This window comes from Saccopteryx leptura, chromosome 11 (genome assembly GCF_036850995.1).
Source record: "Saccopteryx leptura isolate mSacLep1 chromosome 11, mSacLep1_pri_phased_curated, whole genome shotgun sequence".
In the NCBI taxonomy this organism is placed as follows: Eukaryota; Metazoa; Chordata; class Mammalia; order Chiroptera; family Emballonuridae; genus Saccopteryx; species Saccopteryx leptura.
Genome location: NC_089513.1, coordinates 40,549,916 through 40,565,424, shown reverse-complemented (window position 1 = coordinate 40,565,424; position 15,509 = coordinate 40,549,916). Strand labels below are relative to the sequence as shown.

Here is a 15,509-nt window from a genome sequence, read left to right as displayed (position 1 = left end):
TCCCCCCCACCCCCGGCAGTTTACGCATCAATAGAAACTCTTGTGTCAATTTGTAATTTAAAGAAAAAGGAAAAGTAAAACTGGGTTTCTGTGCCGCGTGAGCCTCTAAGTGGGAGTTGATGGTGTCTTCTCCACGGATCAGCCCTCATCCTCCGCGTGCCTGCTCGGCCTTGGACGCCGCGCAGCGTTGGGGAAACAACGCCAGGTGTGAACAAGTTACAGCAAGTCCCTGCCCCGCGGGCCCCCTCCTGCTCCTGGGGAAACAACACGCACGCACACACACACACACACACACACACCCGCCCTGCTCTCTTCAGAGAACCGACACGGGAGGCGAGGAATTTTGGAGGTTACACTCCTAGGGAATCGTCCCCGAGGTGCAAGGCCGGCTTTGTTCAAACTGCATCCATTGCCTTCCCCCCATCCCCAATAGATAGAAAGGCCTGTTTGTTTCCCCGTAGCCCAGGCCAGTAAGCTGCTAAGTTAGCTGCACACGCGGACCCGCGCCCACGAACTGGTACACACCAATCACATACGGCTACTTCTAGAAGGCTGACCCTGTCCCAGGACGCTCCCAGGTTTTCTGGCCGCCAGAACGCTTGGGCGGGAAATTTCAGCGATGCTGAGAACTCAGGTAGGAGCCAGGCAAGTTACCTACCAGGGGCTGCTCCCAGGCGGCCCTCACCGCGAGAGAAGTGAACTAGGGACTGTGCTCCTGGCTCCGCCGGAGACTCAGGCCCATGCTCCAGCCCAGGAGCGAAAGCGCTCCCCGGGCCTCCCCACTTCTGTGGGCGGCGGGGGTACCTCCGCCCCCCCCGCCCCGGCTCTCCCTGCCCGGCAAGCTGCTTTGAATTGCGCGCAGTTTACCGGAGGCGGTATGCTGGGCGGAACGCTCCGGGAAACAAAGCAACCAAAAACAGCTCCCAGTTGACGTCAACGGATTTTCAGAAAAGAAAATAGTTTTGTGCTCCCAGGACAAAATACCCCCTAGGGCAGGTCTCCACTGGAAAAAGCCAGGGGGCGGGGGTGGGGAACGGCAGAACCAAAAAAATCCAAGCGCAAATAACTTTTTAACGGACTTGGAAAAACAACAGTACAGATGTTGCCTGGACAGTTTGCAAACCACCGGCAGGACTCTCGCTTACGTGAGATAGGAAGAACGCACCTTGGCTTGATTATAGGGGACTGTGAATCTGCTTCGTAGCACCAGCCCTTGAAACGCTACCAAAATTCTTTGCCCACAATAATACGCCATCAAATATTAGAAAAGACCTCTTTAGGTCAGAACCTACCTTTTTAGGTTAGTACTTACCAGGAAGAACACCCAGAGAAACCTCTCGACACCCCCCCCCCTCGTTGCTTAATTTTTAAAACGCAACAATACAAAATTACAGTTAAGTTCATAAAGGAGGTTTAATAAACAATCCCTTAAAAACAGCTTGTGCTTCCATATATACAATTCCAAGTGAGATAATAAAATAAGCTTTCTAATTATTTTGGTAGAGAGGCAATATTGGTTGACATCTATCAGCCTAGGTCTCCACTTTGATTTTGCCCTATCATGAAGTCCATTCAGCCCACCACTTAGAACTGATAGCTGCCCTCACTCTTTGTTAGGAAACTTGATTTCTTGTATACAATGCATAGCTTCTTTATATAAAAATGTTCCAACTTCGACAAGATGTGCCGTCTTTCTTGTCTCTATCTTGTCTCTTTCTTGTCTATCTGATGGAGACAAGATACATCTGTGCCTCTCCATTTCTTAGATTACTTGAAGGTAGTGACATGACAGTTTTGGAAAGAAGAACTCCAAATGTTTCCTCTTCATTTTATAACCACCTATTCCCATTTCAGGTTCACACTTCCTGAAAGGTTATATTACCCAGAAACACGTGCAGCTCACCCTCCTCTCGGCTCCCAGTCTTCTGAGCATCGTCTGTTATGTAATTGATGTGGTTGCTTTTAATCTATCTGGTTCCTCTACTAATCCAATATACCTTTATGGTTTAGGCTGGTGCCTGGGACCTGGTGAGCACTCCAGTCATTTACCTTGAAGGAATGAATGAACAGGCTCTGTGTTTAGAGAAATCCTATGTTTAATGGAAACTTTTCTTGTGGAAAACCTAAAATAACACAGACCTAAATTTCTGTATTAAAAATCAGGACAAAGAGTAACTAGAAGGCAACATTATTGTTTGCAACTTAAAAAAGAATGTAACGACTTTATTGGTTTAGTATTTCCTTACCATGAATTCCCTCTCTAGTATAACACACTGTATGTAGTAAGTTATTGTATAGAAGTAAGTGAAGGGTCCGGGAATGGAGATGTCTATGTATTAAGAGAGGTGAGTTGGGGGAGGAGGTAAACTGATAAATCCAAGTAACTGTATGGGCCCCTAGGGGCAGAAGCTAGAAAATCTTTAAGTCACTTTTTAGTTCATCTCTTATTTTTAGTTCATCACTTTTAGGTCAGGCTTTCTTGATTTGATTACTAAAAGATTCATGAAGTATTCTGGAGGTTAAATATGAATTTAGATCGAAGCTCTTTGACATATCTTTGCTTCAGAGTTTCACTACTAAATTCAGTTGAAGATCATCTTGGGTAATGATTTTCTGAACTCAGATGAAAATAGAACCATGCACTCTAACGTTACAAAGTGGAAGAAAACTCCAGAAGAACCAAAAACTATGTCTTATTTATTTCTGCAGGCCTGACTCATTTCCAATATAGTTCCTTAGCATATTTTATCAGAGTGGCTGGCACTTAGTACACACTCAATAAACATAAATATGTGTGGAGTCAGAGCTAACCTCCACAAAAGGTTATGCAGCAGAGTGGTTAAAAGGTTCATCTTTGAAACCAGACTGCCTAGGTTTGATTCTTTGTTTGGCTTTACCAGCTGCCCTATTTTAGGTCTCAGTTCTCTCATTTTATTATCTGGATGATAGTTATAGCCCCTATTAATATTAGTAAAGGACCTGCTACAGTGTCTTGAGCATTAGTAAACATTCAACTGTTAGATATTATGTATCAAGACTTGATTGTAAAGAAAACCAAGGCCAGGAGTCTCAAAAAGATTAAGCCACTTGACCAGGTGTCCCAGACCTTGTAGGGCAGTAAGTGGAGCTCCATAGCCTATGCTTGAGCCACTTGATCACATTCAGCTTCTAGGAACCAAAGAATGGGAGAAAAAAATCCTCAGGAACAACTCTTAAAATTCTTCTGTGTATGCCTGACCAGGTGGTGGCGCAGTGGATAGAGTGTAGGACTGGGATGTGGAGGACCCAGGTTCGAGACCCCGAGGTCACCAGCTTGAGCGCAGATTCATCTGGTTTGACCAAAGCTCACCAGCTTTGACCCAAGGTCCCTGGCTCAAGGGGGTTACTCGGTCTGCTGATGCCCCACAGTCAAGGCACATGTGAGAGAGCAATCAATGAACAACTAAGGTGTTGCAACACGCAACAAAAAACTAACGATTGATGCTTCTTATCTCTCCATTCCTGTCTGTCTATCCCTCTCTCTGACTCTCTCTGTCTCTGTAAAAAAAAAAAAAAAAAAAAAAAATCTTCTGTGGGTCATTTGCTTTGGGAATCTTCAAAAGCCAGGATAGTCCTAAACTGAGGCCTTGGACTGTGAGCAAAGCAGATATGGCCTAAGAAACAATGTCACCTTTGTCACTTGGCACCTAAAACATTGGTACTATTGGAAGTAGGGACCCATTTGTGTCCTAGAAGAATGACAGCAAAGCATTTAGAGGTAAAGGAAATGTCCACAAACCCAACAAGACTAGAATGAGTTGTTTTCTACTGAAATTCTCAGCTGTTCCGCCTAAATCTCCCAAGAGCAAGGAGAGTATTACCTATTTTTATCTTCGATGCTTTGTCAAAAAAAAAAAAACCCCAAAAAACAGGTCAGCTTGAACTTAACACAACAATCGACAATAGTGGAATTTTTAGTTTTGTAATTGCTACCTGGTAACTATAATTCTTGATTTTTTTACTTACTAGTTTCCTAGATGTTTTTAAAGCAAGAATTGTATGAGGGGAATAGAGTTTTCCATAAATTGAAAGTGTGTTTTTGTGGTGCCTAGAAGTGTGCTGTGTGGTATAATATTCTGATAATAAAACTTCTTTGGTTAATAAAGAAGTCAAGTGTGAGGGCTGTCAAAAGTTAAATCAGACAAAATTAATAATGATAGTAATTTCTTTATCTTCTAGTCATATATCTTTAAAGGGTATGTGGGATTGAAGTGGACATTAGCCCTATTATTAAATAATGTTTATTTCAGTGTCACAGCAATACCAATTAAGGTGGAAAAAGAGATAAAGATATGTGTTAATGTCATGCAACAAATACATATATTTTAAATAATGGAGGAGCTATTTACATTTCTCTCAGAACATAAAATATTCTTGAAACTATCTGCTATATTAAAAAAAAAAAAAAGCCTGCGTTGCCTAGGTAGCTCAGTTGATTAGAGCATTGTCCCAATACTCCAATGTTGAGGGTTCAATCCCCAGTCAGGGCACATACAAGAATAAACCAATGAATGTATAAATAAGTAGAATGACAAATTAATGTTTTTCTCACTCTCTCTCTCTAAAAATCAATCCATAAATAAAAATTTAAAAAATATCCTATTAAGTTAGTAAAAGCAAAAAATAAAATACACAACAAATATGTAAAAATTACCCCAATACTTTAAACCCTAATAATTGGTATGAAAATGTTACTTTCATGTTTTTTACTGTCAATATCGATTAAGACAGCCTTTTGAGGAAGCCATGAAAACCTTCATATTCTATGACCTAGGAATTGCTCCTGGAAATTCATTTTCTTGAGAAATACCTAATTTTATTTGTATTCTGATAAAGTTTGGTTTATTGCATCTAGATAACTTGGGGAAACGAGTTTTGCAGTACATGTCACAAAGTGTGGTCTAGAACTGCATTTCATAATGTCGTGGAGACCTACCTTTGTTTACAAAAGTTTAGACGGTAAGTATATATTTGGTGAATGAAGGAAGGAAGAAATTCAGTTATGGAAAATCATGTTCTATAGCGATGTCAAGCACCCTTTGTCAACTGTCGATAATGATGGTAAAAATAAAGGATATAAACTAAAAAGGCAAAGCAAGATACATTTTAAAGCTCCTATTTCAGTGTCTTCATGACTTTGAAAAAGTTTAAGGACCAGATTGTGAAGCTCTAGATATCAGAATTTAGTCTCGAGGTATATAGTGACAATTCACAGGATGAGCTGAGGAGTGGGTATATACCTGCCCCGTGGCTATGTTTCTAAATGAACTACAAAAGAAAAAAAAATCCCCTTTTAAATACCCAGAAGCACTAACCCACATTTTGAACTAATTGACTTACTTTTTCTTAGAAAAGCTTAATTTAACTGTTAGGGGCACATGGGTTTATCTGAATATTTAAAGAAGCCCTGGGATGGGTTTGTTCTATTTCTTTAATTTGATGCTGGAGATCCAGGCTTTTCACCTGATGGAAGAGGACAGACAGCCTTGGAGAGGAACGGGGAGCAGGATACATTGTGACCTAATCCCTCTATGTTGGGATATAAGTGTGCAGGGCCAGGGCATGATAGATACTAGTATAGTACTCATAATTCTTCATGCTAACTCTTCCTGCAGTCTGTGCTTTGATTAAGATATCCCAGGGGTCACATGTTGTCATTACTCCAAATAAAAACAGGCTACCCTGGGGATGATTGCATCTGTTTGTTTTCCTATCTGTTCTCGCTTCACAGCTCACTCTCTTAAATATAAGAAGAAAAGGCAAAAGTGTGATATTTTCCCCCATTCTTTCCTGTTCATGAAAGCAGTCAGTCTTCACTGGAGAAGGTTCAGAAAGAACAGAAATCTGGACAAGTATATATATGCCTCATATTGCTTTCTTTTAACATTTAGTGAATGCGTGTTGTGGGTCTGGTCTTTTACATTAGCACTCTGAAGTTATTCTCATGAGTGTCTATGAGGATCGTTCCTACTTTTGGATGGGTAGAAACTCTGAGAGCGTAAATCACTTCCCCAATGCCACACAGCTACTGAGCGCTGGGACTTTAGAGCACACACATTTTTTTTAACAGTTCACCGGAGCAGGCCCTTCAATTCCACCCAGAAGAAATCTCTTTACATTTGAGTGTATTTTCATGAATCCAATCCCACATGGTTTACTGTTTAAGTACCACATATTACAAGATTCATAATTCAATGTACGTAATCAGTGGTTTTGGGGCACACTCCACCACGCACATGCAAAGAGGAAGGAAGGACAGGAGATTTCCTCCAGGAACATGCCTGGCCTGACTCCAGGAAGGGTGAACCTTTAGTAGGTTCACGTGGTCAAGAGTTTTCCTTCTGCTTTTCTCAAAGTTATCTTATTTTCATCTGCCACAGAAGAACACATTAACCTCTTCCTTATCCAGCTCTGGAAGTTGAGTTGAACTGCCAGAGTTTGAGGACGACTCTCACGTCAGTGCTTGTTCCTGTCCATATGGTAAGGCGTCTAGAATATAGCTTTAAATGGATGATCACTGAAATGCCAGGCAAGTGTTTGCTCTGGCTAATGTTCCCAGTTCTGTGGTATTTTGGTCATTGAAAGGCTTTTTTGTGCTCGGCACCATACTTTAGTGGCTCACATGCTTTCTAAACGCACTGTTAATTTAGCTTTCCTGGAACTATTGGCTTTTGAGACGTATAGCCTGGGGCAGTTTGTGAACCCTCGAGTGCATCAGAATCAACCAGTCACTGAAGGGACCTCTTTTAAAATGCAGATTCTTGGGTGCCCGCTCCAGAGAAGTCCTCTTCAGTAGTAGGTCTAGGGTGCGGTCCAAGATGTGCAATTTTAACACACAATGTAAAACTAATCACACTTTGAAAAATACTGCCTCCAAATCTAATATAATTTAGCAACCAATGAAATCATTTCCTCTTTAGCAGCGATGACTACTAAATCATTTTGAATTCATTTGAAAATCAAATGAAAGTTATGAAATATCTTCCTCAGATGATGCATATGCATAATTTCAGGGGCACTGGGGTCAACCTGCATTCTTAAATTGCTGTTACCTCATCTCCAACACCATTTTAATACTTTCCCTCCCCTGTCTTAAAAGTCATCGTGGTTCCTTTCATTTAGTTTCAAGTTCCAGTTTCCCATCATCTTGGCTACAGTCTAATTTCCCAGCATTCTTCATTGCATCTCCCTGACGTGAGTCCGGCCCTCTGTGGAAGAGGACTCCGAGAGAACAGTGCTGGAAAGGGAGGAAACATGGCTGGGAGTCTCCAGGATGCTGACCCTCAAACCTGAGTGTGCATCTGAATTCCCTGGAGGACTTGTCCAAACCCAGAGTGCTGGGCCCACCCCAGTATGGCTGATGGAGCAGTTTCAGGTGGGGCCCGAGAGTGTGCAAACTCTTAGGTGTTGCTGCCTGTTCCTGGACCCTGACCTTGAGAGCCACTGGTCTAGGAGAAAGAGAAACATCCCCAAAGGGAAGAAGCAGCACAGGAAAAGAGGAAGGATGGGCTTGGGGGTTGAGGGTGTGGAGCTGAATGAGCCTCGCTGAGTCAATCCAGCAACCAGAGGAAGGGATCTTTCTTAGGGTTCCATGGCTGAGCCTATGATGGGAGGAGCTGTGGGGAGGCTTGAGCCAACCCTGTGAGCTTCCTTTCGGACTGGGAAATTCCTTCTCTCCTCCCCTCTGCTCATCAACTGTGTCTTAATTCTTTAAGGCCCAGTTCCAGGTCCTACTTCTCCATGAAACCCAGTCCCGTCAGGTCAGCTCGAAGCCCGCTGTCAGTGCTCTGGGCCCTCAAGGCCAGGCCCTTTTGTCAGAGCCATCCAAAGAAGCCGGTGCTGCCCTTTGCCCTTTGGTTGTAAACTGCACGTTCTGGGATCGCATTATGCTTTTCTTCCTTCTACTCTGACCCTTTGGGTTCTCTCTCTTTGGCAGGCTTCACACTGTACAGTGACTCTCAACATTGGCCATGCTTCAGAATCACCGTGACCATTCTCCTAATGGAAACATATGTATCAATGCCAGATCGCCATCCCCACCACCTCCACCCACTCTGTAAAATAAAAGCTCCTGCAGGCAGGTCTGAGGCCTGGAGAGCCACATGTACACTCTCTGCTTTTCTACCTTTAAATTACTTTTTGTTTTTACTCTTCCACAAGCCTCTCTTAGATGGTAATGGTTCTTGCTTTTGAGTGCATGTTAGAATCACCTAGAAAACTTGCAAAAAAACCCCACTGATGCCTAGCTCTTCTTCCTGGAGAAAATCTGCTCTGATTGGTCTGGGAAGTGGCCGGGCCATGGGAATTTTCCAAAGCTCTCCGGTGATTCGAATGTGCAGCTCAGATTAAGACCCATTGGCCTAGACTGGGAGACCTACTCAAACACTTTTGTATTCAGCGGTCCTCAATATACAGCCTTAGGATGCCTGGGTAGTCTTCTGGTGGTTTGTAAACTTGCAGAAACCGGAGGCAAAATGTTTTATATATGTACATTTGTATCTTTTCCTAGAACAAGGATTCATAGCTTTCAGCAGAATCTAAAGGGGTCTATGGCTCAAAATAGTTTAAGAAACACACATATGGATATAAAGAAATAAGCACATGCATTCTCTGTTGCTAGAAGTATAAATTGGTACAGTTTTTTTAGAGGACAATTTGGCAGTAGCTATCAGCACGCAAAATTCACATTCCTTTCAACCCAGCAGTTCATTTCTAGGAATCTAGGCTGTACACTAGGAAAAATGTGCAAGGATGTTCCTGAAGCATTGTTTGTAATAAAACATTATTGGATCCAATCTAATGCTACAGGTGGATGACCAATAAATAAATTATGTCTCATCTATTCAACAGAATAGTAGCTAGACATACAAAGAATAATGTAGGTTTTTGCCTGCTAGGTGGAGTGATCTCTAATGCCTTGTATTAAATGAGTGAAGAGTTTGAATGTAAATTATGAGTTCATTTGTTGAAAACATCCGGACCTTGGTTTTCAGTGAGGTTCCACGTCCATTATAGTCCCCCTACATTCCTACAGTTAAATTTCTCTTGCTTACAACCAAGAAATCATAACCAGACTTTCACTGTCTGCCCGAGTCTAACTCCCAAATCTCAGACTCAGTGATAGTCACCACAATTCATCTTCTGTGCAGGATTGAAACTCGGACAACATCCCTTCTTCCTACTTCTTCTCCTTCATAATCCTTTTCACCTTCTACTCCCACAGAAGCACCAAGCCCTATTCATTCTAACTCATAACTTTCTCTAAATACATTTACTGTGTCTTCATCCAAACGGAAATTGTCTTTCCCTCTGTATTAGTCAGCTTGGACTGCCGTAACAAAATACCATACACTGGGTGGATTAAACAACAGAAATTTATTTTCTCTCAGTTTTGGAAGCTAGAAGTTCAAGATCAAGGTGCCATAGTGTTGGTTTCTGGTGAGACCTCTCTTTCTGGCTTGTAGACATGGCTGCTTTCTCTCTGTGTTCTCATGTGGCTTCTTCTCCATGCATGTGCGGAGAGAGAGAGAGAGAGAGAGAGAGAGAGAGAGAGAGAGAGAGAGAGAGAGAGAGGTATCTGGCATCTCTCTTCTTATAAGGACACCAGTCCTATTGGATTAGGGCCCATCCTTATGACTTCATTTAACCTAATTACTTTCTTAAAGGCCCTCTCTCCAAATACAGCCACAATGGGAGTTAGGGCTTCAACATATGAATTTGGGGGACACAATTCAGTTTATAACACCCTCCACACATGCTTCCCTTTCTTATTTCCTGTCTCTGCAGTGGTTCCTCAGGTTTAAGTCAGATCTGTGACTCAGGGAACATAGTGGAAACTGCGACTGAGGCAATACCACCCACAGAACAGGTAGCCGCCCTACATGCATCTAGGCTGTGATTAGTTTCTTACCCTTGGATGTCCATGGGATGTCTCTGTATCCCTGAACCCGTGGTAAGTGTCTATTCCTTGAAAACCAACAAGCCCAGACTAAAATGTGTTCCCTGCCTATTCCTTTAGTGGCTCTCATCATTCCCCAACATCCACCTCACCCTCCAGCTACCAGAAGTAATTGCTTTTCCTTGAAATCATTCATCTCTCGTCCTGCATACCTTGGCTCATACTCCGTAGGCCTGACAACGTCTTAATCCCCTCGCTCAATGGCTGAACTCCCAGACATCTTTTTGGAATGATTGTATATATTACCTCCTCTTGGAAGCCTTCCCTGACTTCAGCAGGCTTGGGGTTCCCTATCTCTACAGTAAGAGAGTATAGTGTAGTGGTTAAGTGATCTGACTCTGTAGCAAACAACCTGGATTCAGATTCTGTCTCTACTGATTATGTGTTGTGTGATCTTGGGCAAAATTCTTCACCTCTCTCTGTGTCTTTGCTTGTAGCATGGGGGATTGTTGAGATAATTAAATGAGTTAATATGGGAAAAAGTGCTTAGAACAGTGCCTGGTACACTGTAAGTGCTCGATAAATGCTTGCAATTATCGTGTTCCTGTGCAGTAGCCATGGCACTGTCCACTGAATTGTGAACTTTCCAGCGCCCACTCAAGTCTTCTGAGGTATCTTCTTTGACTCCCATGGCCACTACTCACTATGCTTCCGGGCAGTTTGGAAAGACTCATGTTTTAGCAGTTGCATGTATTATAATTGCTAGTTTGTCAGACTTTTTGGCTTTCATTAAAAGAGAGGAACTTAATTTTTTTTCTCTTCTTTTTTTTTTTTTCAAATTCACTTTGCCTAGCATAGTTACGGGCACGCAGAAGATATTCAATAGCTGTCTGTTTCATGTATTGTAATCGTGACTTTACTTGCCTGTATCATCCATTAGACTATGAGTTCCTTGTATCCATCTTACTTTTTGTATAGGAAAGGGCAGTGAAGGAATAAGTTAGACTGAGCATGACTCAGAGCCAGACAGCCTGGTTTAAATCATGGCTCTGTTACTGCCTAGCTGTGTGACCTCAAGCAAGTCACTCTTCTAGTCTCATTCTAATGACCTGGACCCACACCTCCAACCTGGGCTCCAGCTTACTGCACTGTGCCTCATGTCAGGACCATCAATACCGTTCACGTCCTGGGCCTTTGTCCACGCAGCTCCCTCCTGCCAAGGATGTCTTCCCCTCTTACACACTGGACACGTTCCTACTTATCTGTCAGGACCCAGCTCCCATCTCTTAGAGCAGGGGTCCCCAAACTATGGCCCGCGGGCCACATGCGGCCCCCTGAGGACATTTATCCGGCCCCCACTGCACTTCCAGAAGGGGCACTTCTTTCATTGGTGGTCAGTGAGAGGAGCATAGTTCCCATTGAAATACTGGTCAGTTTGTTGATTTAAATTTACTTGTTCTTTATTTTAAATACTGTATTTGTTCCCATTTTGTTTTTTTACTTTAAAATAAGGTATGCGCAGTGTGCACAGGGATTTGTTCATAGTTTTTTTTATAGTCGGGCCCTCCAACGGTCTGAAGGACAGTGAACTGGCCCCCTGTGTAAAAAGTTTGGGGACCCCTGTCTTAGAGGCTTCCATGAAGCGTCCCTGCTCTTTGTCCTAGGCTAGCTCTTCTATATTATTTTATTGCAATATTTCCACAGAGAGGCTCCCGTGTGCCTGTTTTTTTTGTTTTTGGAACAGTTTTACAGGGTCCTAGAATATACTATATCTGCTCAAAACAGCACAAAGGAAACATTCCGAAAGATCAAAAGGAAAGAGATACTTGTGATTGTCTCCTAGAATGATATGATAATGTGAGTCAAGTCTTCTCAAGAGTTAGAGCAACTTTCCTTTAAATCGTAGCTATTTTGGGAATAGATGAGACAAGGGAGGTGAAGAATTCATTAACACTGGTCTGGGCCTTTGAAGATGAGGCTGCCAGGTGAAGAAAGTGCTAAGTATCGGATTACTGTGTAATTAGGGATCAGGGTTGTTCCAGATCATCTCCATCTTTGGCAGAGCAGCACTTGATTTTAGCAAACAATTGAATTCTTTCATTCATAACCTTTCCCTTCCTGAGAATTCGGTTCCGAGGGGAACCATCAAAGGACTGGGAGACCGTCGGCCGAATCAGGTGGCCTTTCTGTATTATGTTATGGAAATGAAATCTTTATCTTCTTTTTTGTTTTTAAAATGGGAGGAAGTGATTGATTCTCTCTTTGAAAATGAAGCAAGCCTTCCCGGAACGTACTCTGGACCTCACAGAAACAGAGAATGCCCACAGGTGCATTAAAGAGTTTTTCACGCCCAACTAGAAGAAATAAACTTACACTTCTTTTTTCAGACACTTTCATTTTGTAGGCATTGGTTTCATGATTCTGGGTCCCCACCTTACTTTTATTTTGAATAAATTAGGCTGTCTTTATTTGCTGCTTGCAAGGGGGTAAGCATGCTTTGTTTCCAGAAATTCTTCCCTACAGGATGCTGAAGTGTTAGTGCCAATTTTTTTTTTTTCAAACGTAGATGTTAAAGTCAGGTTTAGTACTAAGGATTCATTTAGCAGTGGCTGCTAAACTCTGAAATCATTAGATGAAAGGCCAAAAAATAGACCTGTACTATGTATACATATCATTGTTGTCTAATTATGGGAATTTGCCATTCAGAGAGTATTTTATTACTGAATAATTTTCTCTCTGGATTTATGGCATCTTAAGTTTTATTTAGGGAAAATATGTTCTTTACACAAGCATTTTTTACATTTCTTTAAAAAAATTTTTTTATTTTAGAGAGCCGAGAGAAAAAAAGAGAGAGAGAAGGGGGTGAGGAGTAGAAAGCATCAACTTTCATATGTGCCTAAATTCACTAGAGCAACAAGCCTAGGGTTTTGAATCGGTGACCTTAGTATTCCAGGTTGATGCTTTATTCACTGCGCCACCGTAGGTCAGGCCTATTCTTTATATTTCTTACCCAAGATAGCTTTTTATCTTAGTAGAGTTTGAACCCTATGGAATGCAATCTGTCTGTTTCTTCAGTCTATACATACCCAGGGCAGATAGTAGGGACCAATAATCATTGGTTGCACTGAGTTGACACTAATGGCTTGCCACTTTGAGATGTTATGGAATAGCAGCAAATATTGTTTCCTCTTCAATTAAACCAAGGGAGGATTTTGGCATTTTTAACCATTTTTGTACCTGACATTCCAATTTTCAAGGTTTCGTGGTTGGTACAAGGATCCTAGCGCTGCGTCTGCGGCCTGCATACTGAAGCAGGAAGCTGGATCTCATAAGGCCAGCCTTGTCTGCCCAGGCTCCTGCCTGTTTTCCCTGGCTGCACTTCCTACCCCACCAGGTCCACACCTGCACCACACAGGCACCAGACCAGTTCCACCAAGCTCCTTCTGGCTCTCCTGAAACAAGCCAACAAAAAGCTTGCCACTCCGGGTTGCAGTGCCAGGCTCTAAGTTGGTTAACAATTCACTGAGAAAACAGCTCTGAAATTGCAGCCTACAGAGAGTGAGGGCGGGTATATATAGAGATTTCTAACTGACGGATCTGTTTGGGAAGCCCGAATTTGCAGTTTGGGGAAGGAGCTGGTTCGTGGAGCGTCTGCATGAACATTCTGCCGGAGCAGCCTGTGTGCCAAAATGCACGAGGCTGGCACTGGGAGGTTCAACTTGACTCTGCAGGCTCTGTGGTCTCACCCCAAAGTCACAGCTCACGCAACTGGCATTTCCCCTTGGTGGCTTGGAGAACCTCAGACAATAATCCCCAAAGCTCTGCTTTGGAGGCAAGATCTTGAAGGGAAGAGGGAAGGGTTGTGAGGAAGCCATCTATTCCTTTCCACCCAGGAATCTGGGCCTCTATGACCTGGGGCTGGTTCAAACATCAGCTTTGCCACAAGGAGTGTTTCCTGAGATAAAAGAAAAAGGGCAAGGCTCTCAGCTGTGGGAGGCTCTGGGGGAGCAAGGGAGGAAGGGCAGCGACTCTAAGTGACAGACTCCTGCAAAGCCTTTCTCTCCCAGTGGAGTCCAGTGCCCATTGGTCTTCCCTTGCTACTAGTTACCTAGTATTCCACAAATTATTTTTAAAGCAATAAATATATCCAAACAACACTCGCATCTTCATCTCTTAGTACATCCTGCTGGACAAGAATTGAATGGTTTCTGCCAATCTCTATGTTACAATAAGAAATCTCCAGACATTTCTCACTGTTTCAAGAAATGTGTTACTAGTTCTATACTGTTGAAATCGGGAGGTTATTTACATACACTTTGGAGTCGATTTGCAGTTCCTACACGCTTTCTTGAGAGTGACAGGTAGCATAATCGTTAGCTCCAATGGAAGACCCATCCTAGGGGCATTGTGGGAATGAGAGGGGACACTGCTGTTGTGCTAGAGATACCAGTCAACACAGCAAATAGGACTTGAACATACACTTTGAGGATGATGATTGTGATTTCTTCTAATCTATGTTTAAAAAAAAAAGTTCTCTCTCTGAACCCGTTTGAAGATGACCAACACCTTCAGAAAAATAGTGTTTCTGCCACCAAAATCAAGACAGTCAAGACCTTTTCTTTTTAAAAAATTTATAGGATTTTAAGTTAGGACATCTTGTTTTATTGTCTTATCAGGCCACTTGAAAAGTCCTTCCCTGTTTTCCTCTCAACTTAATAAGGCATGATGAGCAGATGCCACAAAATGATGGCAAACGAAACGCTAATCGCAGCAAAAGTAACGTAAGTAGAATTATCAGAGGGGAAAGAGCGGAGGGGTTAACGAATACAAATGGGTTCACTCATGAATTTTTATATAATTTTGTTTCCTTCAACAACAACAAAACAGAAAAAGGAGGCAGGTAGAGTGTAAAGGCAGTAATTTAGATAATTATTGCACTTAAAACCATTAAACTGCCCTGGCTGGGTAGCTCAGTGGATAAAGTATTGACTCACCAGAGGTCATGGGTTTGACCCGTACACCCCCCCATCAGGGCAACCAATGAGTGCCCAACTAAATGCAGCAACTAAGTGGAACAATGAATTGATGCTTCTTTCTCTTCCTTCCTCTTTCCTTCTCTCTCTCTCTCTCTCTCTCTCATCAATGGGAAAATGGGGGGGAAAGGAACCATTACACTGAAAAATAAGGCAACTAAAATATGGAGTAATTAACTTGATCCATTGAGAGCTTAATCAAGGCCAACATCCTGCCTCTGTTAATTTGTAAGTAATTTGCTGCTACTCATCCATTTCTGAGACTGAACTCAATAGCATAGAAGCAGAACCCTGGAAAGCCAACACACAGCCCTCATATCACCTTGTGCTGGACTGACTTTTGTTGGTACTGCTGAAAAATCTGAAGTTGCATTCCAAATGTATTTTCTTTGTGAAAAGAAACTTATTTTTCTTTTCTTTGTTTCTTTTTGCCAAGAAAATTTGGTTTGGGTTGGGGGTAAGAGAGAAGAATTACTGTTTAAGATTTAAAAGAGGCAATTTGCCAGTTAATTGATCCCACCACCTTTAGCATAAGGACT

At 42.4% G+C, this 15,509-nt stretch overlaps 1 protein-coding gene across 2 annotated transcripts in view; it reads right to left on the bottom strand.

The window, feature by feature from the left end:
* KCTD1 (potassium channel tetramerization domain containing 1) overlaps positions 1-15,509 on the bottom strand; it is a 206,032-nt gene that overhangs the window by 104,817 nt on the left and 85,706 nt on the right. The window contains exon 1 of one of the 2 annotated variants that reach the window (XM_066353440.1): positions 659-679. The exons of the other annotated variant lie outside the window; for it this stretch is intronic. The gene's annotated coding sequence lies outside the window, so the exon portion shown is untranslated. Of the gene's footprint in view, positions 1-658; positions 680-15,509 lie in introns of those variants that run through there. 2 annotated transcript variants of the gene reach the window in all.